The following is a 27,956-nucleotide window of genomic DNA, read 5'->3' on the forward strand; positions in this document are numbered from 1 at the left end:
TAAGATTTATTTTTCAGAATATTGTTAAAATTCCACTTACTTCTCCTAAGACATTTCAGATTGTTCATATTTGTTCAGGATATTCATTATTTTTTTGTAAAAGGATAGTCTGTAAATGTAACTTTTTTTTTTTCCTAATTTTAATTTTTTGCACTAAAACAAAGAGGAAAATTGGCAGTTTTCATTATTTATAGGTTACTAGGATGGTATTTTACTAGTCTGATCCACTTGAGATTGAACTGACCTAAAATGATTTCAACATCTTTGATTACTAACCCATAAAGACCCACTGCTACTTTTGTGGCAGTTTCCAAATGAGTTTTTCTCTATTTCTACCTTTCTTAAGTGATTTATCACAAATTTTTTTCATAATATTATCCTTTATATTTTGCATTTTTTGGTGTAAATAGTGTATTTTCCTATATTTAATTCACAGATCATATAGATGTTCATGAACTCTCAGAGTAAATTCAAAGTTAATTATATTAAAACTGGGAAAAATGTAGAAAAAGTGACTTTTTCAGCAAAGATATTACTAATTGACTGTAAAAACATGCATGTCCATCCACTGTCATTGATCCAACTCCATGGGTTTTACTGGTGAATCAATGCTGTAAAGGATGACGGTGTTTCCATAGTAACTACGGAGCCTCTGAATGTCCAAATGGGTCATATCTGATGACCATGAAAAGACGAATAACTGTATTTTACACCAATTATTTACATGTATTGATAGGTTTAATGGATCAGCAGGTGTTAGACAGTTTAGATCTGTAGATGGTTTGTGTCACCAGTGGGTGTTTGGGTCTTTATGGGTTAATATCTTCAGTCTAATTTTTGCATTTTACAAATTCATTCTAGGGGCCAGATTGGACCTTTCGGCTGGCCGGTTTTGGCCTCCGGGCCACATGTTTGACACCTGTGCTGTAGATCATTCTTTTTGGCCTCTCAGATTCCTATTTAGAATGCGGTGTTTATAATAGGATCGGTGAAACTTCAAATGAAAAATCATGTTTCAGAAAGCAATTCCTCTCTCCTTTTCATTCACGCTTGCACATATACCCCTTCTCCCACTCGTCTCCATCAAGTCTCCACCGTCATCCTCCACTTTACTGCCTGCAGGCACTCTAACTTGGAGTCTGAACTTATTATGCTTCTCCCCTCGCTGAAATTTTTTGGTGCACTCAGCTTATGAATGGAGAGGGAATGAGCTCATTCTACCTGCGTCAGCACGAGGAATGGAGGATGTTGCAGACGACTCGGTGAGCAAAGTGTAATGAGGAAGCCCAGCAGCTGCAGAGGTGGCCCCCCCATACTGTGGGACCAGCTTCTTCCTTTCAACCAATCAAGCATGACGTGATTTAACCCCCCCGCTGCTGCAGGTGAACTCCGTGAGAGCAGATTTATGAAAATGTTTAACTTTTCCTGTAGGACTGCTCAAGGCTGTCTGCCCACTCTCAGAGCCAATCAACCAAAACACTTCATCCCCCCCCTTCGTTTTTGTCTCTGAATATTATTCCTTTTCTCTCTTTTCTCCATTTTGCACACTATCACACCTTTGTCCTCGCCTCTGAGGACTAAGGAAATGGGGTTGACAAATCTTTCTTCTTAACAGGGATTGCTAGAGGGATTTTTTTTTCATTGATGGCTGCTGATTCTTTCATGCTGTGGTCAGGTAAGGCAATGTTCCTATATTCTGCTTTCTCCTCGCGGCAAATATCGAAGCTTAAATGCTTACCCATGGTTCTGGATGTGAACAGTGTGCTTATATTGCTAAACCAACATTATGCTCTATATGGCTTCTTAAATTGCTCACATTTTTCAGGTGTTTTTCTGGTAAGCAAGAAAAAAAAAACATCAACACCACACAACAGGTCTGTTTTCTGATAAATGGGCCTATGTGATGAGGTAGTTCCAACACAGAGAGCTAAAAACAAAGAAGATTGAGCAAGAGAATGGGGGAAAAATGACAAGATATGGTGTTTGTCTGATCCTCGAGAGGGGAGAGGTTTCATTACCTGGGGGACTTCAGACAGGGGTCCGTCTTGGCGGCAGCGGCGGCGGGTGTTATTCTTTCCTCTCACTGTTCACTGCTACATTCGCTTTTATGTTTAAGTCACTCAGGGTTTCAGCATTGGCACTGGGAGCTGGACAGCTAAGGAATCAGGGCTGATGGATGGGCTATGTCTGTCCAAGAGGATGGAGGGGTCACCGGGGTTCACGACGGTGGAGACACTTCCCTGCTCGGCCCCCATGACTTTTTAATTAACCTCTTTGGGAGGGCCAATCTCTTTCTTTAGAGGTAATCACAGTCTGGAAAGTCCCTTCATTAGGATTTCTGACCTCTGTGTGTCCACTACTGTCCACACTTTCTTTCCTTGGCTCATACGCCTCCGGTTCGGGGCCGTAATGTCACCGCCGCACAGGGCGAGGGCAGCAGCAGTGTATAGGGAGGAAATCTACCTGTCTGTGACTCAGAACCAAGATCTTTGGAAGTCTCACCACTTCTAAATTCTATTTCTATTTAAAAATTCTATTTAACCCATAAACACCCAAACCTCCGCCAGCAACCCAAACCATCGACTGATCTAAAATGTTTAATAACTTCTGATCCACTAATCCTGTCAGTCCATGTAAATAATCGGTGTAAAATACAGTTTGTCATGTTTTCATGGTCATCAGATATGACTCATTTGGATGTTCAGAGGCTCCGTAGTTACCATGTAAACACTGCCATCTTCAACTACACTGATTAAAGATAAATTTCGCTGAAAAGTCACTTTTTCTTCAGTTTCTCTATTTTTCATATAATAACCCTCAACTTAAATCTGATCTTTTATGAACATCTACATGCTCAGCAAATTTAATGTTGGGAAATAGTATATTTTCAGTGTAAAAAAACAAAAACATAAAATACAGAAGATAATATTGCAATAAATGGTGATAAATCACTTACGATGGTTAAATATAGAGGAAAATTCATTTGAGAATGGCCACAAAAGTAACACTGTGTCTTAATGAGTTAAAATAATTGCATAAGTCATTAAGTCAGTGTTTTGTCTAAATCATCAAATACTTAATTTCTCGTTTATCCACTAATCCGATCAATCCATGTAAATAATTGGTGTAAAATGCAGTTTATCATCATTTTATGGTCATCAGATATGACCCATTTGGACGTTCAGAGGCTCCGAAGTTACTATAGAAACACTGCCATTTTCAACAACATTGATTAAGGATGGATGTTGCTGAAAAGTCACTTTTTCTTCAGTTTTCTCTATTTTTCATATAATAACCCTCAACTTAAATCTGATCTTTTATGAACATCTACATGCTCAGCAAATTTAATGTTGGGAAATAGTATATTTTCAGTGTAAAAAACAAAAACATAAAAACAGAAGATAATATTGCAATAAATGGTGATAAATCACTTACTGATGGTTAAATATAGAGGAAAAATTCATTTGAGAATGGCCACAAAAGTAACACTGTGTCTTAATGGGTTAAAATAATTGCATAAGTCATTAAGTCAGTGTTTTGTCTAAATCATCAAATACTTAATTTCTCGTTTATCCACTAATCCGATCAATCCATGTAAATAATTGGTGTAAAATGCAGTTTATCATCATTTTATAGTCATCAGATATGACCCATTTGGTTGTTCAGAGGCTCCGAAGTTACTATAGAAACACTGCCATTTTCAACACATTGATTAAGGATATGTTGCTGAAAAAGTCACTTTTTTCTTCAGTTTTCTCTATTTTTCTTATAATAACCCTCAACTTAAATCTGATCTTTTATGAACATCTACATGCTCAGAAATTTAATGTTGGAAATAGTATATTTTCAGTGTAAAAACAAAAACATAAAATACAGAAGATAATTTACAATAATGGTGATAAATCATGTAAGGAAGTTAAATATTGAGGAAAAATTCATTTAGAATAGCTACAAAAGTAACACTGTCTTAATGGGTTAAAATAATGCATAAGTCATTAAGTCAGTGTTTTGTCTAAATCATCAAATACTTAATTTCTCGTTTATCCACTAATCCAATCAATCCATGTAAATATTGGTTTAAAATGCAGTTTATCATTTTTCATGGTCAGATGTGACCCATTTGGATGTTCAGAGGCTCCGTAGTTACTATGGAAACACCGTCATCTTCTACAACATTGATTCACCAGTAAAACCCATGGAGTTGGATCAATGACAGTGGATGGAGACACTTTTTTTATGTCTAGTTATTGATATCTTTGCTGAAAAAGTAACTTTATCTTGAGTTTTCTCTGTTTTTGATATAATAACCCTTACCTTTACTCCGAGCTTTAATGAACATCTACAGTCCATCTAAATCTACACTAAAATAGGAAAATACATAATTTACACTGAAAAATGCAAAACAAGGAAGATAATATTACAATCAATGGTAATAAATCACTTACGAAACGTTTAATATAGAAATAAATTAATTTGGGACCTGCCACAACAAAAGCACTGGGTCTTTATGGGTTAAATATTCTATATAAATATTTAAATTCTATTTAAGGCAAGGCAGGTTATTTGTATAGCACATTTCAGCAACAAGGCAATTCAGGGTGCTTCACACAGGACATTGAAATACAACGACAGGAAAAAAGAAACGCATTTAAAACATTATAAAAGAAACATGTAAAGGTAATTAAAAACAGCAAGTAAGAAAAGAAGACATAAATAAAAAAATTGAATAAAATTAAAAATAAAATAAAATAAAACACACTATTAAGAATTGCAGTGCAGAGTTTCGAAAGAGAATATAAAATTTCAAAAGTCAAAAGCCTTTTAGTCAAAGGCAGCAGTGAACAGGTGAGTCTTTAACCTTGACTCAACAGAACTCAGACTCTCAGCAGACCTGAGATTTTCTGGTAGTTTGTTCCAGATATACGGCGCATAGAAACTGAACACTGATTCTCCATGTTTAGTTCTGACTTTGGGAACACAGAGCAGACCTGCACCAGATGACCTGAGTGGTAATTCCTTACCTTACAATATTACTGTCTCAGAATTGTAATGGGTTACATGACTCCTGTATTACTTTTGAGTTACATACAGACTCTCGTCATAAATGGCGCATGCACAGTAGACCCCCCCCCCCCCCAATACAAGAGATAGGAGAGCCTTGGGATGCATATATTTGCGACCCGAAGTGCATGTGGATGGATAGCTTAATAAGTAATGCTATGATCTACAATGTTCGAATTCCAGCAGGAATGCTTGCACTGGTAGATAAATCCACAATTGATACAGAATTCTAACTAGTCATAGAAACGTTAGCTTACCTTGTCATGGCTGATCACATGGATCGTGCTAACTAGCTTCTGTAAAGCAGGGTTAGGGTTAGTAATGAACATACGTCCAGTGGACAATGGGCTGTCTTCTGCCGTCTGCACCTATTGGCTGAACACCAACAGGAAATAGAACTTTGATGCTACATTTTTTATTCCTTAAGGTCTCATGGTCTTGCTGTTTTTTTTTTATTTTTTTATTTTTTTATTTGAACAGTTGAATGAATTTTGAATTATGAGAACCTCAGACAATATTTTTTTACTAAGTGCTTTTATTCCTCTTTAGGCATGAAAAAAACAATGCAATTGATTTTTTTTTTTTTTTTTAATCAACGTATTTTTCATGGAGTTACAAAAATGTCCAATCAGCTGGACACCATGCATTTAATTTTTGAGGCACAAAAACCCACATGTATTTAAAACCTATCATCAGAAAGTGAAAACTATGAAATAAAACCTTTTTTTTTTTTTTTTCAATTATCTTTATTAGATTTTATTACTTTTTTTTTTTTGCAACAAATGGCTCAGTACAACACCTGGTCTATAAGAAAATTTAAAAAAAAAAAAAAAAAGGTATACTAATCCAAGATAAAGCAATTAGTCCACAGTCTGGAGTCATTATGAAGATAAACAAAGATCGACAATCAAGCAGTGACAGGTGAGATCAGTAGTGATCTAATTGTAAACAGGCACCAAAGATTTTCAGTCATTGATGAGTCTGAAAGCATAAAACCATTTTTTATGCAGCTAATCTGATGTTTTATCACATTTTAACATACTCTAGTACTAGTTATACTCACTTCATGGAGATAATATGCAAAAAAAAACCCAAAAAACTTTGATTACAAAAACTTTTAAATTACAGTTTAATAACAATTAGCTATTTATTTACACTAAAACATATTTCTGCAGATCAGGTTATGAATTGCAGTGTATGTGATGGTGTTGTGTTGGATGATACGAAACTAAATCAACAAAACCCATGAAAATACAAATGAACAGCTGTAGAATAGCTGTCCACTGTAGTGACCAGTATGCATGAAAGGGTTAAATAACGGGTGAAAAGTATGTTGTATACAAGCGCTATTGAACATGTCCCGAGTAAAATATTACTGAAAATTGATTAGTAATGCCTTACACTACTGTGTTACTGCAAAAAGTAATCCAGTACTGTAATGCATTACTTTAAAACATGTTATCTCACTGATCGCCGCACAAGGAGAGGGTTGGCAGCAGTGTATAGGGAGGAAATTAATTTGTATTTATTTATTTAGTTACAGGACAGTGTGTATTGGCATTAGTTACACAGAACAAGATGCAGGCACCAGATTTGCAGAGGAGCTCATTTCCATCTGTTGTCCTGAACAAACGATCAACATAATAAAACATCAAATGGTAACAAAGTACTAATATACAGGAGGAAAACCATTAAACAATGACAGATATAGGAAAATATGCTGAGGCGGAATGGTTACAGCCAAGTACATAGAGAGGGGCTTACATCTAAAAGTACAATAAGATGTCCCTAGAGCACAGGTGTCAAACATGCGGCCCGGGGCCAAATCCGGCCCACCAAAGGGTCCAGTCTGGCCCCTGGGATGAATTTGTAAAATGCAAAAATTACACTGAAGATATGAATCATTTTAGTTCAGTATAAGTAAGTAAGTAAGTAAGTAAGTAAGTAAGTAAGTAGTAGTAAGTAAGTAAGTAGTAGTAAATTTTATTTATAGAGCACTTTTCACAGACAGTCACAAAGTGCTTTACCAATTCAAATCAGAATCAAATCAAGTTTACAGAGACCCAACAGAATCCTCCAGGAGCAACACTTGTGATTGGTGACAGTGGCGAGGAAAAACTTCCTTTAACAGCAGAAACCTCGAGCAGACCCAGACTCCTGAAGGATGGCTGTCTGCCTTGACCAGTTGGGGTTAAAGAGAGAGAGTAAGGAGGAGAAAAGAGAGATAGAGATATAGAGAGACTGGGGGGGGGGGCACATGGAGTACTTTATGATGAATACATAGAGTGTAGTCAGTTCGTGGTGGTCCTGGGTCAGGTGGGAGACTAAAAGCCTTTTTGAACAGGAGGGTTTTGAGGTGTTTCTTAAAGCTCTCTACAGAGTCCATGGACCGTAGGTGTAGAGGCAGGTCATTCCATAGACGAGGTCCACAGCTTTAAACGACCTGTCACCGTGTGTGCTGCGTGTGCTAAAACAGGTGCGTGGAACCATCAGCAGGTGCTGTCCTGAAGACCTTGAAGTTCAGGTTCCACATACAGACTAATTTAATCTCAAGTGGGTCAGATCAGTCAAATACAATCATAATAACCCACAAATACTCACAACTCCAAATTTTTCTCTTTGTAAATGTAAAAATTTTCATGTCATTTTATTGTATTTACACCAGAACAAACTAACATTTCACAAAAACACGAAAAACCCAAGACATAAACATTTTGAAATGTCTGAAGTGTAATTTTAACAATATTCTGCCTGTTATTAAATGTTTTGTGTATTTGTGGATCCACTGTGATCTGTAAGGTAAATGATAAACTGAGACATAATATTGTTAAAATTGTACTTAGTTTTCTTAAGAAATTTCCGTTGTTCATGTTATTCACGTTGTTTTAAAGGATAGTTGGTAGATGTAAACATTTTCATCACATAGTTTTACTTTTTTGCTCTAAAACATAGAAAAAAGTTTGGAGTTGACAGTATTTATATTTTTATGTTATTATTTCACTAGTCTGGCCCACTTCAGATCAAATTTGGCTTAATGTGTCCCTGAATGAAAATGAGTTTGACACCCCTGCCGTGGAGTAAGAATAAGATATGAAAGAAAGAAAAAGAGGCAGAAAAAAAAAAAAAAAAAAATATATATATATATATATATATATATATATACACACACATGCATGACTCAGACCTTTGAAATTGTTGCCATTTCTAATCTCTGTTTTGTTCACTCAACTATTTCTTTGTTCTATCTATTCATCTCTGTAATTATCCCTGCTAGAATTCATTTCATTTCGCAGCGAGGTAACTTCATTGATCCCACTGTGAGACAGTCACAGTTTTATTCCAAATAAAGCCAGGGAGGTCTTGTCAGATTCCTTGGTACCTCCTTCCTGTTCTTTCATTTTCTCTCCTCTGCTTTTACTGTAGACCGTGTGGACTCATTATATACAAACAGCCAAGAAGCAGAGACAGAAATAAAAATTATTCAATTTCTCACATTAGACTTCTAAGGGACAAACAGTTCCCAGTGCCCCCGTTGGGGATACAATCCCCCTCGAAGTGATGCCCCAGAACTAACTGATCAAACGCTTCTCTTCTGGCTCTTCGCCTTTCTTCCTATCACTCTATTCTGGTTGCTTTCTTTCATGTTGGGGAACAGTGGCTTAAGTGGCTCTATTGGAGCTCTCTGATGGGCTCTCGAATGAAGCCTGTGTGAGCTTGGGAAATAAATTGCTCTGAAGCTGTAACTCCAGTGGCGCCCCCTGCTGTCCACGCTCCCATCTGTAAGGGCTTCGGTTGCGAGACAGGACAGACCAGTAAAAGCAAAAAAAAAGTACACAAGGCCGGCAGGGAGAGGTCAAGGAAAAAAGAGAACGGGATGAGTCGTGCAACATTCTCTGTTTGGAGCATTTACATTTTATTTCAGTCGATATGATGTTATTGGAGAGTCTTATACATGCTAAATGAACACTCAACATTTGATTTATTCACAGCGGAAGGAGGGGATGAACCAGAGACATGCATGAAGCCACAACTCCCCCATGTGGACAACCTGCAGAAAAACACCCTTAGACAATCCAACTCTTCCCCAGTGCTTGCCTCATCAGATCCATAATATGCAACCGATTTTCCTCTGGTATTAATATTTAATGCTTCATAATAGCTTTCTTTGGCTACACATCGTTCACGTATGCGCTTACATTCCAAGCAGGTAGTGTCACTGTTTTGTTCTCACAACGGCAACTCACATCTGAATTATTCATAATTCTTTAAGATTCTTGTTTGTCTGTGTCTTCTTGATACAAATGCAACCCAGCAGAGTCCTTGGGTTTTCCGTTCCACTTATCAGAAAAGGCCGGTTACGTTTGCAGAGTGTGCAAAAAACACTTGCATGCATCTGTGTGATTGCATATGGCTGCTTTTGTTTCCCTCGTAGATAATCTCAGAATCACATTTAGGTATTTGTCACAGCACCAGGAACTTAGTTTAGTATTTTCTGCTTATGTCATCATATCTTTGCATGTTTTTTTTTAATCGGGGTTTGGCTTCAGATCTGGTCTTCCCTACAAGGATTACGACTTCTAACATAAAACTGAAATATTACTGTGTCTTAATGAAACATATTTACTTGTGGAGGGTTTAATTTACACTTAAACATTATTTTCCCCGAGACTCACAGTTAGATTATGCAACATTTTCTTGTGTGCTGATGTATAGTTTGTGTTGGAGTGTGTTTTTTTAGGGTGTTATTCATGTATTGGTAACAGTGGTCAACAACAATTCATTGTTAAAGTTTTTTGAGCTGATTTAGGATCATTTTGGTGTGCTGAATCCAAAATCACATTAATTTTGCTCAGTCATGTCAACTTTCTGAACTATGCTACATATTGGCTTTTTAACATTTTTGCTTACATTTATGGGCATTTTCACATCATATGATACAAAATTCTTTCATATTTCTTGCAATAAACGAGTTCTGAAGATTTTACTTTTGCCGATTTATGATTAATGTTTTTTTTTAATATTACAGGTGAATGAAATGGCTTCGACTAGAAGATCTTGCAAAATAAGCCTACGTATTCTGCTACATCTGCGGTGAATACACCATCGTACCTAACAGGAATCAAGTCACAAGTTTCATAAGTGTGCTTACCAATCTTATTTTGGTATTAATTATTATATTTTGTGAGAAATCAAATTTTTCAAAATCAAATTAGCAAAAAAAACCTGACCTGATTGAGAAAAACAGATGTCATTTTTGGATTTAGCGGTGCAAAATGGTCCTAATTCAGTTGAAAAAACCTAGACAACTTGCAAAAAACATTTTTTTGTAACCCAGTGTAATTTACAAGCTAAAGGTATAGCCAGTGTTGTGCATGGTTGCTGCTGTAGTTGTCAAACATGCGGCCCGGGGGCCAAATCTGGCCCGCCAAAGGTTCCATTCTGGCCCACGGGATGAAAGTGCAAAAATGAACCTGAACAGTCCAGGTCGTCCAAATCATTTTGGTTCAGGTTCCACATACAGACCAATGTGATCTATAGTAAAAATAAAAACACAATAACCCATAAATAATGACAACTACAAAGTTTCTTTGTGAAAAATTCTGTGGAAAAAATTGAAGTGAAAAAATAATATTACACTGTGAAAATATTTACATTTACAAAACTGTTTTTTCACAATAAAATGCAAATAAATACATAATATAAACAAATCTGAACAACTCGAAATGTGGAATTTTAACAATATTCTTACTGTTACAAAAGGTTTTGTGCATTTGTGGATCCACTGTGATCTGTAGTTGTGTTAATAATAAGAGATGGAATATTCAAATTTTAGTTCCAAACTCCAAAATTTTAACAATATTCTGCCTGTTACCAAGCATTTATATAACACTGTGCGTAAATGTGCATGTATAAATAATAAGTCGAGGCATAATATTGTTAAAATTGCACTAATTTTTCGAATGAAATTTCTGTTTTTTCAGGTCACATCTTTTTTTAAAATCTAAACATTTTCATTATTTAATTGGGTTTTTTTGCACTAAACAAAAACAAAACTCGGATTTGTCATTATTTATAGGTTGTTAAGTCATTATTTTACTAGTCTGGCCCGCTTGAGATCAAACTGGGCTAAATATGGCCCCTGAACCAAAATGAGTTTGACGCCCCTGCTGTAAGGAACAAAAAGAACCAAATATAGACGCTGTCCTTTGAGTTTTTGTGGAGAAATCAAATAGTTATCATGGATGTAGGTATCCTCGTTTTCCTTGTTTTATTTCACACATAAAAACATAAAATAAAAAATAAAAGATGAATTTAAAAAAAAGAGACTTGGCCTAATATGTATTATATCACAGGTGTCAAACATGCGGCCCAGGGGCCAAAACTGGGCCGCCAAAGGGTCCAATCCGGCCCTTGGGATGAATTTGTGAATGCAGAAATTACACTGACGATATTAACAATCAAGGATGTTAGAATCACTTTAGGTCAATTCAATCTAAAGTGGGTCAGAGCAGTAAATTATCATAATAACCTATAAATAATGAAAACTACAATTTTTTGTCTTTGTTGTAGTGTTAAAAAAAAAAGTAAACTTACACCAAAATGTTTACATTTACAGACTAGCCTTTTACAAAAATGTGAATAACCTGAAAATTCCTCAGAAAAATAAGTGCAATTTGAACAATAGTACGCCTTAGTTTATCATTTATACATGTGCATCACAACTTACAGATCACAGTGGATCTACAAATACACAAAACATTTAATAAGAGGCAGAATATTGGTACGATTCCACATACTTCATATTTGTTTATGTTATGTTCAAGTACGGTTCATAGATGTCAATATTTTCATTACGGAATTTGACTTTTTTTCACTCAAAAACAGAGAAAAAAAACTTTGGAGTTGACATTATTTATAATTTCTTATCCTATTATTTATATTATTTTACTGGTCCGACCCACTTTATATCATATTAGGCTGTATGTGGCCCCTGAACTAAAATAAGTTTGACACCCCTGATCTATATTATCACCTTATTAACCCATGAAGACCCAAATATCCAACGGCAACCAAAATAATTTACTGATATAAAAAGTTAAATCACTGTTGATCCACTAATCCTATCAATCCATGTAAATAATTGGTGTAAAATACAGTTTGTCATCTTTTCATGGTCATCAGATATGATCCATTTGGACGTTCAAAGGGTCCGTAGTGAACGTGGAAACACCGTCATCTTCTACAATATTGATTCACCAGTAAAACCCATGGAGTTGGATCAATGACAGTGGATGGAGACACTTGGTTTATGTTCAGTTAAGGATAGATTTTGCTGAAAAAAATATCACTTTTTCTTCAGTTTTCTGTATTTTTTATATAATAACCCTCAACTTTAATTTGATCTTTTATGAACATTTTCATGATCAGTAAATTAAATGTAGGAAAATAGTATATTTTCACTGAATAAAACACAAAATACAGAAGATAATATTACAATAAATGGTGATAAATCACTTAAGGATGGTTAAATAGAGAGAAAAATTAACCATAAAAGTAACAGTGTCCTTATGGGTTAAAAAAAAAATGCATAAGTCATTAAGTCAGTGCTTTGCCTAAATCATCAAATACTTAATTTCTTGTAAAATTTTTGTGTTTCCTGTGTTACCTTTAACATATTAATAACAGACGGATTTTGCAGAGATTTCCACCAATGCACATTAGTTAATTAAACACATGTACCTGCAGTAATTATTCGATAGTATGTTTGAAAAGACTGTGGGTCAGTTTCTCCACATCTCCTTTTCACCTCATACATAATATATGTGAATCCGTCACATTGTGGTATCATTGATTTGGTCTGTTTCAAACAAAAGGCAATTAATATAACAAACTCTGATGTTGCCAATAAGTCCTAATAGGAATATCATTTGCATTTATGAACAGGATGATTGATTTTACTTGTAGAAAATACAGTTTCCACAATAGTGTGAAAATCTTGTATTCAAAATTATTTAGAAATACAAAGTAGGCCTGGTATGAAAAAATGTAAGGAAAGCAAACTCTGGCGGCAACAGATGAAATCAGATCAAATATATATATAAACGTGCCATTGCTTTACGCTGTCATGGAAAAGCGAAGCCACTTTTCAAACTTCTATGTTTTTACCCAGGATGCATCTGACAAAATCTGGTCAGCAACTGGCAATTACAGTCAATCAACCTCCCTGCCGCGGTGAAAACACCTGTGATCAGACGACATGTGGGCGTCACAGTGCAGATTTTCAACAGCACACATGTCAAACATCAGCCCATGGGTCAAAACCAGCCAAAGGCTCCACTCTGGGATAAATATGTGAAATACAAAAATTACACTGAAGATATTATCAGTCATTTGAATCCAGGTTCCACATTCAGCCCAATTTGATCTCAGGTGGGTCAGTTTGTAAAAATACTAGCTTAATTGCCTATAAAAACTGACAACTCTAAATTTTTGTCTTTGTTTTAGTGTTAAAAAAAAAGCAACATTACATGAATGTATTTACATTTACACACTAGAAAAGCACTTGGAGAGCGCAGACCTCCGCCAAGGCAGATCAGTGCCCCCCACCCCCCCATCACCACCAAAATTTAATCATTTGTCCCTTGTGCCAGTATCAACATTTCCATACAGGGTGGGGAAGCAAAATTTCCAATATTTTGAGGCAGGGATTGAAAGACAGTGTATGACCAATTAGTTTATTGAAAGTCATGAGAATTTATTTGCCACAAGAAAATTGACATAATAGAAAATGTTTTTATTCTATGTGTCCTCCTTCTTTCTCAATAACTGCCTTCACACGCTTCCTGAAACTTGCGCAAGTGTTCCTCAAATATTCGGGTGACAACTTCTCCCATTCTTCTTTAATAGAATCTTCCAGACTTTCTCGTAATAGTTTTGCTCATAGTCATTCTCTTCTTTCCATTATAAACAGTCTTTATGGACACTCCAACTATTTTTGAAATCTCCTTTGGTGTGACGAGTGCATTCAGCAAATCACACACTCTTTGACGTTTGCTTTCCTGATTACTCATATGGGCAAAAGTTTGTGAAAAGGTATGGATAATAGTGTTAGGTATGATTATGACATCAATATATGTTTGGTTTCAAAACAATTGACGTAGTGCCTGCTGAGAAAAAACAACTAAATGTTCATTGTAAATTTTGCTTCCCCACCCTGTAGGAAAGCAGTCCAAAAGGATTTTATGCCAAGTTGTTTTAGTGGGAGGTTTGTCATTTATTCAAGACATGAAAATATTGAATGAAAGTTTATTTGAAGTGTATTTTGTTGTCTTATAAGTTTGCATTGATTTTATCATATTTCAGACAGTTACAAAAAGGAAACTAGAAAAGCACTTGGAGAGCACAGACCTCCGCCAAGGCAGATCAGACCCCCCACCACCACCCCACCACCAAATGTAATCATTTGTTCCTTGTGCCAGTGTCAACATTTCCTGAAAATTTCATCCAAATCCGTCCATAACTTTTTGAGTCATCTTGCTAACAGACAGACAAACAAACAAACAATGCCAAACTCAAAAAAACTCAAAAAGCAGTTACGTGGTCAAAATTCAGTAAAAACACGATAAAAAAAAAAAATAAAGGAAAATTAACACAACACTGTAAACAACAGTAAAAAAAAATAGGACCAATGGCCCTGTAGCTTACCGGCCAAATTAAAAGCTTTGGGAAATGTATCCAGATGCCATTTATTATCGCCCAGTTATGTGTGTTTTTACATTACAGAAATAGCCCATGTTTTGGTCATATTCCAATCAGATCTGTAAAAAATTCAAATTCCAACTTGATATCATTGATACTGATTTATTGGATCAATCCACTTCCTATCTCTTACAATGGGAAAATTTTTCAAAGTCCACCAAATCCAGAATCAGATCCGGATCGAAATAATAACAATACCTTGTGTGACATCATCATACAGAAGCTGTATACCAAGTTTGAAGTCAATCAGAACTGGAGTTTCAGAGAAAAAATCGATTGAAATGTTTTCCCCATAAGAGCCCATGTTAAATTTTCCGTCAGTTCCCGGATCCAGAAGAAGATCCTGATCAGCATGTGGACGTTATGTTTTGGTCATCTCCCCATCAGGGGTTTACTGTAGAAATTTACACTGGATATCATTTATATTTACTGAGTTATTGCATCCATCCACTTCCTATCTCTTATAATGGGGAAATTTTTCAAAGTGGCACCAAATCCAGAATCAGATCTGGATCCAAATAATTTCACTAACTTTTGTTGACATCATCATAAAGAAGCTGTATACCAAGTTTGAAGTCAATCGGAATTGTAGTTTCGGAGAAGAAGACGATTGAAATTTTTGTAACGGACGACGACGATGACAGACGACGCATGACGACAATAGCTTACGGTCTGTCGGGCGGTAAGCTAAAAATGATACGATATACAGTGTAAAAACTAGAAAAGCACTTGGAGAGCGCAGACCTCTGTCAAGTTAGATCAGCCCCCTCCCCAAATCCTAAAAACTTCCTGAAAATCTGTCCATAACTTTCTGAGTTATCTTGCTAACAGACAAACAAACCCTGATGAAAACATAACCTTCGCCGTTACACTTAGCGGAGGTAACTATGCTTTCATAAAAATCGGAATAACCTGAACAAATATGAACAACCTGAAATATCTTAAGAGAAGTAGTGCAATTTTAACAACCTTCTGCCTGTTACTATATATTTTGTGTATTTGTAGATAGAGTGTGATCTGTAAGTTGTAATGTAAATGTATAAATGATAAACTGAGGCATAAAATTGTTAAAATTGCACTTATTTTTCTTCATAAATTTCAGTTTTTTTTATGGTTGTTCATGTTATTCACATTTTTTCCAAATGATAATGTGTTGATGTAAACATTTTCATTATATAATTTTACTTTTTTCTCTCTAAAACAGGGGTCTCAAACATGCGGCCCGGGGGCCAAATGCGGCCCGCCAAAGGTTCCAATCCGGCCTCTGGGATGAATTTGCAAAGTACAAAAATTCCACAGTCTTGAATTGAATTAAGCAAAAAATAAAATTAAATAAAAAAAAAAAATAGCTTGAATTAAGGAAAAATCTTGAATTAAGCAAAAAAAAAAAAACATCTTCAATTTAGTAGAAAAATCTTGAATTAAGCCCAAAAAATCTCAAATTTAGTAAAAATATTTAACTAAGCCAAAAAATCTTGAATTAACAACTTCAAATTTTTGTCTTTGTTTTAGTGCAAAAAATAACATTAAATTATGAGAAAATATTTACATTTACAAACTATCCTGAAACAATTAAATATGAACAACCTGAAATGTACAAAGAAAATTAAGCAGGTTGTTAACAATTTTCTGCCTGTTACTAAGTGTTTAGTGTCTTTGTAGAATCAATCCATAATGCACATGTAGAAATGATAAGTTGAGGAAGAATATTTTTAAAATTGCACTTATTTTTCTGAAGAAATTTCAGTTTTTTCAGGTTTGGATAGTTATAAAAGTAAGTATTTTCAGAATTTAATGGGGGTTTTGGCACTAAAACAAAGACAAAAATCTGAGTTGTCATTTCTTATAGGTTATGCTACACTGTAAGAAAAAAAAAAAAAAAAGTAAAAAAATGGTATTATTCCGGCAGCTAGGGTGCCGTTTGTTGTAATTTTTCCAGGTTATTATGCTATTATTTTACTGGTCCGCCCACTGGAGATCAAATTGAGCTGAATGTGGCCCCTGAAAGAAAATGAGTTTGAAACCCCTGCTCTAAAATATAGAGCAGTGGTTCTTAACCTTGTTGGCGGTACTGAACCCCACCAGTTTCATATGCGCATTCACCGAACCCTTCTTTATTAAAAAATAAAATATGATTTTTTTCAAATTCAAGACACAGGTATATGTTTTACTGGTGCACAAAATGAACTGTGCATTAACGTCACTGTGTTCAAAGAACAAAACCAATACACTGCATGAATTCACAACAAATTACATACCTTTTCACAAAGACATGACCTTTTTTAATACTACCACACTGAAATGGTTTTAATTTTTAACCTTATGTATTCCAATAATGAACTTATTGTATTTATGCTATTTATCATTTTTAACATTTTAACACACACCCATCACCTAATTTCCATCAAGCTACAGTAATAATGAATATTTACTGCAAATCAGTGTATCAATAGTGTATCAAAAAAAAGTTCTCATTATACCCCTTCAGTATTTTTGTGATCGTTGTTTTATTACGGCACTAGCTCGGCTTTAGCGTAATACGATTTCTCCATCCGTGACGGTGCGTCGGTTGTCACATGATTGCAGCTGACCAGTGCGGTGACCGAAAAATGTAAACAAACGCTACACATGGCTGCCTCCGTGGTTAACAGGAAGTAGCAAAAGTCATAACAACGATGTGGAAAATACTCAAATAATTCATCGTCAGACGAGTGGAAGAGATTATAAACATTTCTGGATGTGTTGTAGTGCTATAAGCAACAACAATACACCGCGTATACTGGATGTCAATCAGAGAAAGAGTCTCCGAAGCTGTTTGTTTACATACACGGACCTAGCCCGACACACACTCGACTCATTAGTCGGGTGTGTGTCCTGACCTCCGCCGAACCCCTGAGACTGACTCACCGAACCCCTAGGGTTCGATCGAACCCAGGTTAAGAACCACTGATATAGAGAAAAGTTTGGAGTTGACATTATTTCTAGGTTATCTTATTGTTTACTGGTCCAGTGCACCTAAGGTCATGTTGGGCTGTATGTGGCCCCCGAACTAAAATGAGTTTGACACCCCTATTCCACAGGATGAAAATTCAGTGTATTGTTTTAGTGGTCTTCTATATATATGCTTTCTTTCCCTGTGTTTGCAATCTGTAGAAAAATTACTCCATGTCACATATTTGTGTCTAATCATAAATGCTTTCAGACAAGTAGGGGGTTAAATATGTGATTAGTAGCTGTAATTACCAACAGATTCTACTTTGTGTCGTCTCTTTAAAAGGCATGAAACAGCATTAAGTTAGCAATCTTTCTACTTAAATTTTGTGAGATTCTATGAGTTTTTTTCCTTATAGTTTAACTCTGATCCACACTTAAACATAGTGGGTAATGGTAGTGCACTATGATGCTCCCGATGCTGAATAAAATGGAAACAAGAAGAAGAGGAAGGAAGGAAGGAAGGAAGGAAGGAAGAAGGAGGAGGAAACCCAGTCTGAGGTGTCCAAGAACAGAGACATGCTTCCTCTGTCGGCCATAAACACATCATCTAGGGGAGTTATTTTCATTTTCATATATGCACGGTAAAAAATAAATCAATCAATCAAAAAGCATGAAGGCGTCATTTCACTCCAATCTTTTCATTCCATCTTATTGACTAGAATCCTTTGCACAGGGCCTTTGTTTTTAAATGTTGTTGACCTCAACTATTGCACTTTAACGATCTGTCATGCTGTTTATTTCCTAACTTATTGTCTGTTTTAATTTATTGTTATTGTACCTATCTTTTGAACTTGTATTTATCATGTGTTACTGACCTCTTGGCCAGGTCGCCCTTGTAAAAGCGTTCCCAGTCTCAATGGGACTTCATCTGGTTAAATAAGGTTAAATAAAATAAAAAATAAAAAATAAAACCATCCATTTCTACAGCATTCTCTAGGTCATCCTAACCCTGCACATTAGTACCAAGGACTGAGAATTACAGCTAGGTTTTTATTATTATTATTACTATTATTATTATTAGTAGTAGTAGTAGTAGTATAGCAGTAGTAGTAGTAGTAGTAGTAGTAGTAGTAGTAGTAGTAGTTAGTAGTAGTAGTTAGTAGTAGTAGTAGTCATAGTAGTAGTAGTAGTAGTAGTAGTATAGTAGTAGTAGTAATAGCAGTAGTAGTAGTAGTAGTAGTAGTCGTAGTAGTAGTAGTAGTAATAGCAGTAGTAGTAGTAGTAGTAGTAGTCGTAGTAGTAGTAGTAGTAGTAGTAATAGCAGTAGTAGTAGTAGTCGTAGTAGTAGTAATAGCAGTAGTAGTAGTAGTAGTTAGTAGTAGTTAGTAGTAGTAGTAGTAGTAGTAGTTTAGTAGTAGTAGTAGTAGTAGTAGCAGTAATAGTAGTAGTAGTAGTAGTAGTCGTAATTGTAGTTAGTAGTAGTAGTAGTAGCAGTAATAGCAGTAGTAGTAGTAGTAGTGGTAGTAGTCGTAGTAGTAGTTAGTAGTAGTAGTAGTAGTCAGTAGTAGTAGTAGTAGTAGTAGCAGTAATAGCAGTAGTAGTAGTAGTAGTTAGTAGTAGTAGTTAGTGGTAGTAGTAGTAGTAGTAGTAGTGGTAGTAGTCATAGTAGTAGTTAGTAGTAATAGTAGTCGTAGTAGTTAGTAGTAATAGTAGTAGTCGAAGTAGTAGTTAGTAGTAATAGTAGTAGTAGTAGTAACATAACCCATACTTAGGACATTGCACTACTCACTTCACTTGAAAAGACTTGACATTATAGTTGTTATTGTCATGTGTACATCCTTCACATTTTGAATAATGGACAGGCTTTTTTGTGTCTTTTTTGCTTGACTGTTTTTATTTATGTTTTTATCCCGCCCCCAAAGGGGAGGCAAGGGGTGTTGTTTTCAGTTCGGTTTGTTTCTTTGTTTATTTTTTGTCAACATTTTAGCAGCAAAACTATTGGTTCAGTTCATACCAAATTGGGTTTATAGGTTGCCAGTGACCCAGAATAGATGTCATTACATTTTGGGAAAGTGAGGTCAAAGTTTACATTTTTTAGGAATTTTTACCTCCTCCAAGGAGGTTATGTTTTTGCTGGCATTGGTTTGTTTGTCTGTCTGACTGTCTGTCTGTCCGTGTGCAAGATAACTCAAAAGGTTATGGACGGATTTGGGTGAAAATTTCAGGAAATGTTGATACTGGCACAAGGAACAAATGATTGAATTTTGGCGGTGAATGGGGGGGGGCACTGATCTGCCTTGGCGGAGGTCTGCGCCAATCATCCCCCCCCCCCCCCCCCCTTTACTTATAATACAAAATTTCAAATGTCTATAAAAACATACAGTTTGTTTCAATTTACTTCAAACTTGGCACATAGGTAGAAGTAAGTGATATGCTGATATCAGCACATGCATAGATATGATGACATCAGCTGGACGATGCTAAAATAAGATACAATACCTGTGAGGGGCGGGGTTTGTTGTGTCTGGCACCACTTGTTGAAGTGTGTATTTTACCTGAGGACCTTACAGAACATAAAACCAAATTTTGTGGCACTGTACAATGGTATGTTACAATTTCAATTAAGCTTATTGAATAATAATAAATTATTATTATTATTATTTTTTTTTTTTTTTTTTTTTTTTTTTTTTAGCATCATTGTTATTGTTATTATCATCATTATTATAATCATCGTTATCGTTCTTATAATCGTCGTTGTTGTTATCATCGTTGTTGTTATCGTCATTGTTGTCATGATTATTATCACTGTTATCATTATTACCTCCACCAGGAGGTATTGTGATCACTTTGCTTTGTGTGTTTGCGTGTTTGTTTGTTTGTCTGTTAGCAAGATAACTCAAAAATTATGGATGGATTTTCAGGAAATTTTCAGGAAATGCTGATACTGGCACAAGGAACAAATGATTACGTTTTGGTGGTGATGAGGGGGGGCAGATCTGTCTTGGCGGAGATCTGCGGTCTCCGAGTGATTTTCTTGTTGTTGTTGTTGTTAGTAATTCTTCTTCTTTTTAATTTTATTATTATTATTATAATTATAGTTGTTGTTGTTGTTGTTGTTGTTGTTACCTCCGCCAAGGAGGTTATGTTTTTGCCAGGGTTTGTTTGTTTGTCTGTTTGTTTGTCTGTCCGTTGTGCAACATAACTCAAAAAGTTATGGACAGATTTTGATGAAATTTCAGGGTTTGTTGGAAATGGGATAAGGAAGAAATGATTAAATTTTGGTGGTGATCGGGGTGGGGGGCCCACGGGGGGGGCGCAGACCAGAAAATTTCATCAAAATCTGTCCATAACTTTTTGAGTTATGTTGCACACTAACGGACAGACAAACACACACAGACAAACAAACCCTGGCAAAAACATAACCTCCTTGGCGTGGGGTGGCCCACGGGGGGGGGCACTGATCAGCCTTGGCGGAGGTCTGCGCTCTCCAAGTGCTTCTAGTTATTATTGTTATTGTTGTTCTCGTAATTCTTCTTCTTTTATTTTATGTTATTATCATTATTATTATTGTTGTGCTTGTTGTTGTTGTTACTGTAGTTCTTTTTATTTATCATATATTATTATTATTATTATTATTGTTGTTACTGTAATTTTTTTATTTTATTATTATTGTTATTATTATTATTATTATTATTGTTGTGTGTTGTTACTGTAATTCTTTTTATTTTATTATTATTGTTGTTACTGTAATTCTTGTTTTTATTTCATTATCATTATTATTATTGTTGTTGTAATTCTTCTTTTTATTTCATTATCATTATTATTGTTGTTGTTATTGTAATTCTTCCTCTTCTTTTTTTTTATCCTTCTAGGTGCTGTGTGTGCCTAGGCCTTGTGTTTATTTGGTAAAGACACTAAAGCCTCTTATGTGACCCAGGCCCTGGAGGCAGGGCAGCCCGGAGGTGAAGCGGGGATTTCATTGGTCGAGGCCGTGTCAGGAAGTGTTGAACGACCAATTAGAAGGACGCAGGGATTTGTCAGCTGCCTTTGACCATCCCGACCTCACATATCCAGTCGGATACCTGTCAACACAATGCGCTCCCTCTGCAAATGTAATGACTTTAAGCAGCCTTTCCCTGACGCGCAGCAGCTGCTTAGTTGGGCTGAAACGCTGATTGAAATGACCTAGCACTAGTTATCCCGGGAGAAAAAAGTCTCTATTAAAGGTTTTATGTTCAGCGAAGTGAGCACAGTTCGTCCCTCCTATTATCTGCAGCAGACGGACACTGGGAATGACAGTTGGTGCCGGTAACAGGATGGAGTGGCTGCTCCAACGGTGCCATAAAGAGGCCGTGTCCAACTCTGCCTTTCGGTCGCTGCTGCTCATATCCTGTATGGTAAGGCTGTTATTCCTCATTAAAATGTTTCAGTGAAAACTTTTAAAAGAAAATAAAAAAAATGAAAAAAACGCCCAAGCCATCAGTAACAAAATCCTGGACTATTAGTTGTTTTTTTAAGCGTTATTTGTTTGGATTTTACACGCATCCGTGCCTGTGTGTTGTGATGGTGCGCTTGTGCAGAAGTAGGACAGATTATAAATTGGTCACTGCTTCCATGCCAAGGCCTAGTATACTCATTTATCTGTGACAGACAGCGCCAAATAATAAGAGGATAAATACTGAATCCAGTCCAATTCAAACATGGCAATCCCTTCAGGGTCTAGCAGATAATTAAATTGAGTTAACTTCCTCTCATCCAAACGCAAAATAACAGAAAACAGCCCAATGTCTGCAGAGTTTACTACAAACAACACACAGGGATGCTCTAAATATACTGTGGAGAAAAAAAAAAAAAAAAAACCCACTGCAAAATGATTACTTTTTTCTGATTTGATTTGAGTGTCAGTTTAACTCTTAGAGAGTTAAATTTTACTGTTTCACGCTTTGTATTTACTAAAATGCTTAATGCTTAATTACAATGTACTTAAATGATTTAAGTTTATTACATTGCTATAAAATGTTCAGTATATGCTACTAATTTGTAGACATAGTCGAAAGTACAAAAAAGTTTAGTTTAATGGAATTAAATCGCTCAGGTTTAGTCATGACCACACCTTTTTATCTCTGCATTGCATTGTGGGGATTGGGCATGTTGTTGAAAATGTGTTCTTTTTATATGCAGGGGTTCAGTGGGATTGTGATGTTAGTGTTAATTTGGACTTAATGTGTATGGCAGTGTTTATTGGCCTTTTTGTGTTTGTTTTTGTATTTTTGTAGAGCTGCACCATGAGTCAGAGCCATAGAAAGAACAATAGTGTTATTGTTCATTTCTAAAGGTTCTGCAGCTTCACAAGAGTGTATTCCCACCTGAATAATCCTCTGGTCCACTTATTTGATGTGGATCAAATGGGGATTGTATTTTGTCATTTGGATTGGATTGCATTCACATTGTACTTTTGGCAAGTGAACCAAAATGCGTGAACTCAAGCATGCGTGTAAGGAGCTGCACTAGCATTGGACAGGAAAGTCAGGGGCGGGGTTAACCAGAGACGGCTGGTGTTGATGAAAATAATCGTGGTACTCTTATATACAGTTATTGTTTTCAGAATATAAATTGCATTTTTACTGACACAAATTTTCAAAATAATGTTAACACTCAAGAAAAGCTCAGTTGGAGCCAGTTTCATAATACAGGCATTTCACCAAATGTCAATGGCACATTCAGTTTCCTCATTGCTCCACGTCTGTCCACAGCTCATGTCTGCTGCTGTTAGCTCTGATCACCCGTAAACCTCGGCTACTTCCAGCGGCTACGGTGGCTCGTCAAGCACAAAAAGGTGCAAGTTTCCTTGGTTTGGTTTCGAGGTCGGTTATATTCACACCAGAAGTGAACCGGCCCAGAGTCCGTTTGGAAGTGGTCCGCTTGTTTGGTTCGAATCAGAGTTTGCATGTTTGTATTCACACCTAAAAAAAAGTCCGGACTTTCTGGGGAAACAAACTCTGGTCCGTTTTATGTTTATGTTTATGTTTACGCATTTGGCAGACGCTTTTTTCCAAAGCGACTTACAGGGGAAAACCAATTAAATCACTCAAATTTTATTTATATAGCGCCAGATCACAAAAAAGTTATCTCTTGACATTTTATATATAGAGTTGGTCAAAACCAGACTCTAAGTCAATTCTACAGAAACCCAACAGAATCCTCCAGGAGCAAACACTTGTGACTGGTGACAGTGGCGAGGAAAAACTTCCCTTTAACAGCAGAAACCTGGAGCAGACCCAGACTCCTGGAGGATGGCCGTCTGCCTTGACCAGTTGGGGTTAAAGAGAGAGTAGAGAAGGGGAAAAAGAGAGCATAGAGATAGGGACTGGGGGAGAGGGGGAGAAGGGGGGTAGACACATGGAGGCGTTGAGGATAAGTGAGTGGTGATGATGAGGGCAGGGAAGAGGCCGGACCACCGCAGCAGGTCCAGAGATAATCGTGAAAGAATCTGTGGTTGTCCTGGGAAAAACCTTATTAATATTTAAAATGGAATGTTTGAAAGTGCTAGGACAGGAGTGCTCTCGGAAGAGCTGGGTCTTCAGGAGCTTCTTGAAGATAGGCAGGGATGACTCTGTTCTTGTAGCACTTGGTAGAGCGTTCCACCAACGTGGAACGACCCATGAAAAGAGCCTGGATTGTCTTGTACAAGGTCTGGGGACCACCGACTACGTTCCCCAGACGAGCGGAGTGGTCGTGGGGCGACATAAGCTTTTATTAGTGCACCTAAGTAGACAGGAGCAGACCCACGGAGAATTTTGTAGGCTAGGATTAAAGATTTGAATTTGATGCGGGCAGCTATGGGTAGCCAGTGTAACTCAATGAGTAAGGGGGTGACATGTGCCCTTTTAGGCTGATTGAAGACCAGACGCGCTGCTGCATTCTGGCATTCTGCATTCAGTTTTAAACAGACCAAACGTGGTAGGTGTGAATACACCCTAAGTTTTTATGCTTCACTTAATTAAAGTATGTAGGTGATGGCAAATTACACTGAGTTAACTTCTTGCCTAATTTCCATCAACGTCACAATGTATTAAGTTAAAGAATTATATAAAGCCATTTGTATTGCATAAGATTTTAATTGGTGATGGGACTTTTGGCTCTTTGAAGGGAGCCGTTCAAGCAGGAGCTGTTCACTGAAAAGAGCCGTTCAAAAACTGGCTCTTTATGTTTTTGCATTATTTTGAAACACCAATGTTTTAACCCTTTCATGCATACTGGTCACTACAGTGGACAGCTATTCTACAGCTTTTCTCTTCTATATTCATGGATTTTGTTGTTTTCGTTGTTTTGGTTTTTTTCACACATATCTTTATTATAGTTTTAAGACACTACATATCTTTTCTGACATGAATTGGTAACATTATGTAGATCTCTTCTGAGCATAAACCCTCAGAATCACAAGCCCTCCCCATAGTTTTCACACAATTTATCAGTAAATACATGTTTCTGTGCATCAAAAATTAAACATGTGGTGTCCCTGAGTGGACATTTTTGCAACTTCATGAAAAATAAGTCCATAAGAAGTTATTTATTTATTTATTTTTTTAATTTTTATTATTTTTATTTTTTTTTTTTTTTACATTTTTAAAATTATTTTTATTTTATTTTTTTTATTTATTTTTTTTTTTTCAGAAGAAAATTCTCAATCGCATTGTTTTTTTTGTGCCTGAAGAAGAATAAAAACACTCGGGAAAAAATTTTGATTAAGGTTCTCATAATTCATGCATGAAAGGGTTAATGACTAAATAGGCTACATGTGATGATTGACATTACATTTTAAAGGTGTTTAATTGGCGCGGCAGTAAGTTCAAATGTGTGGGCTAAATCCATGACATGAGAGGTGACATTAGGCAAATGCTGGAATTTGACCAAAAACATCAAGGTACATTATGTGGACTAGTCTGTAGCCTAAAAATGAAAAGAAATAAAACATTTTCTTATGAATAACATTTTATTCTCCTCAAAACCAGAACAATAAATGTGTGTAAACATACGGAAAAAATGGCACAAAACACAACAGTGATTAATCACTGCAGTTACTTAAATACCTGAACTATAGTGCAATTCTCCTCAGAACAAGAACAATAAATGTGTGTAAAAAAAAACGGAAAAAATTTGCACAAAACACAACAGTGATTAATCACTGCAATTACAGTACTTAAATACCTAAAAAAAAAACACTCCCTCCTTAAGAAAAAAAAAAATGAACGGCTCTTTACAAAGATTCGGTTCCCATTGTTCATTTCAAAGCCGTTCAAAAGATTTGATTCGTTCGTGAACGTCACATCACTACGAATGAATAATGGGTCAACAATGTAAAGTGCCTTGGGTGTCTAGAAAAGCGCTATAAATCTAATCCATTATTATTTGAAAATTTTAATTAAAATCAACTTGGAAATGAGTCCAAAGAACTGATGATATTAAGTCTAATGATTATACAAGTAAATGACATTGCAACAAATTTTAAGTTAATTTAACTCTGCATTGAGTGTGTTGTACTTAAATAGCAATTCCATTCAAATCAAGCATTTCAGTTTAATACACTCAAGTTTTCATGACTTACATTTTTTAAGGCAACCGGTTACCTCAGAATTTTTAAGTAAACTCAACTTATCCAGTCTTACAGTGTAAATATTCTCTAGGAAAAAAAATAAAAGAAACCACTGCAAAATGATCACTTTCTCTGATTTGACTCTTTATACACAATAAAAACAGTGTCAGTTTAACTCTTAGAGAGTTGAATTTAACTCTGATTTAGATAACATTTGGTCCCACTCAAAATTGATACTGATACAGAAATCAATCATTCCGCACAAGAACAGTTAATTTTATACGTTTCATTCTTGGTTGTATCTTCAAGATACAACTGCAGCATGAAATAATGAGTAAAATTTACTCTATGGCCAGTGTCAACACACATGATATGCAAGTCATTTTCAAAATCAAATTAGCAAAAAAAAACCTGACCTGATTGAGAAAAACAGATGTCATTTTTGGATTTAGCGGTACAAAATGGTCCTAATTCAGTTGAAAAAACCTAGACAACTTGCAAAAAACATTTTTTTGTAACCCAGTGTAATATTTGACCACTGAGACCTGCTGTATCAATATGGTACAAAGTTGAAACTCATATAAATAATGATATAATAATAATAATAATAATAATACACTATATTTATAGGCACCTTTCTTGGAACTCAAGGACACCGTACAGTAAAACAGGAGAATATAAAACAGGGGTGTCAAACTCATTTTAGTTCAGGGGCCACATACAGCCTAATATGAAATAAAGTGGGCCCGACCAGTAAAATAATATAATAATAGGATAAGAACTTATATTATCAACTCCAAAGTTTTCTCTATATTTTTGAGGGGAAAAAAGCAAAATTCCAGAATGAAAATGTTTACATCTACGAACCGTACTTGAACATAACATAAACATATGAAAACCTGAAAATTCTTAAGAAAAACAAGTGTAATTTAACCATGTTACACCTCAGTTTATCATTTATACATATGCATTACAACTTACAGATCACAGTGGATCTACAAATACACAAAACCTTTAACAGGCAGCATATTGTTAAAATACTACATACTTCTCTTAAGACATTTCAGGTTTTTCATATTTTTTGTGAAAGGCTAGTCCGTAAATGTAAACATTTTTGTGTAATTTTACTTTTTTGACACTAAAAAAAAAGAAAAATTAGCTTCTTTTCATTATTTATAGGTTATTATGATATTATTTACAGGTCTGGCCCACTTTAGATTGAACATCATTGATTGTTAATATCTTCAGTGTAATTTTTACATTTCACAAATTCATTCCAGGGGCCGGATTGGACCCTTTGGAGGGCCGGACTTGGCCCCCAGGCCGCGTGTTTGACACCTGTGATATAAAACAAGCAATAAAACAGAGTAAAAATGAAAGGCAGGTTAAAAATTGGTTCATTTTTCCATTTTTTTTTGCACTGTCCACTTCAAATTGGACAGTGGAATTGTGGTCATAAAGAGAAAGAGGTCCTAAACAGATATGTTTTGAGTTTGGATTTGAAGAGAGGAAATTGATATTTGAAAAAAAAAAAAAAAGTTTTGTTGCTCAGAAGACCCATTAAAGGCCCCATTTTCAAAGAACTGGAATTTTCTGTCATGATTTCATG

General features: G+C 35.8%; 1 pseudogene; it reads left to right on the forward strand.

Annotated features, from left to right (window-relative positions):
• Positions 1 to 1,191: 1,191 nt before the first annotated feature.
• Positions 1,192 to 27,956, forward strand: part of LOC115430418 (protein CutA homolog) — a 39,963-nt pseudogene continuing 13,198 nt past the window's right edge.

The sequence above is a fragment of the Sphaeramia orbicularis genome, chromosome 12 (genome assembly GCF_902148855.1).
Source record: "Sphaeramia orbicularis chromosome 12, fSphaOr1.1, whole genome shotgun sequence".
Taxonomy (NCBI): Eukaryota; Metazoa; Chordata; class Actinopteri; order Kurtiformes; family Apogonidae; genus Sphaeramia; species Sphaeramia orbicularis.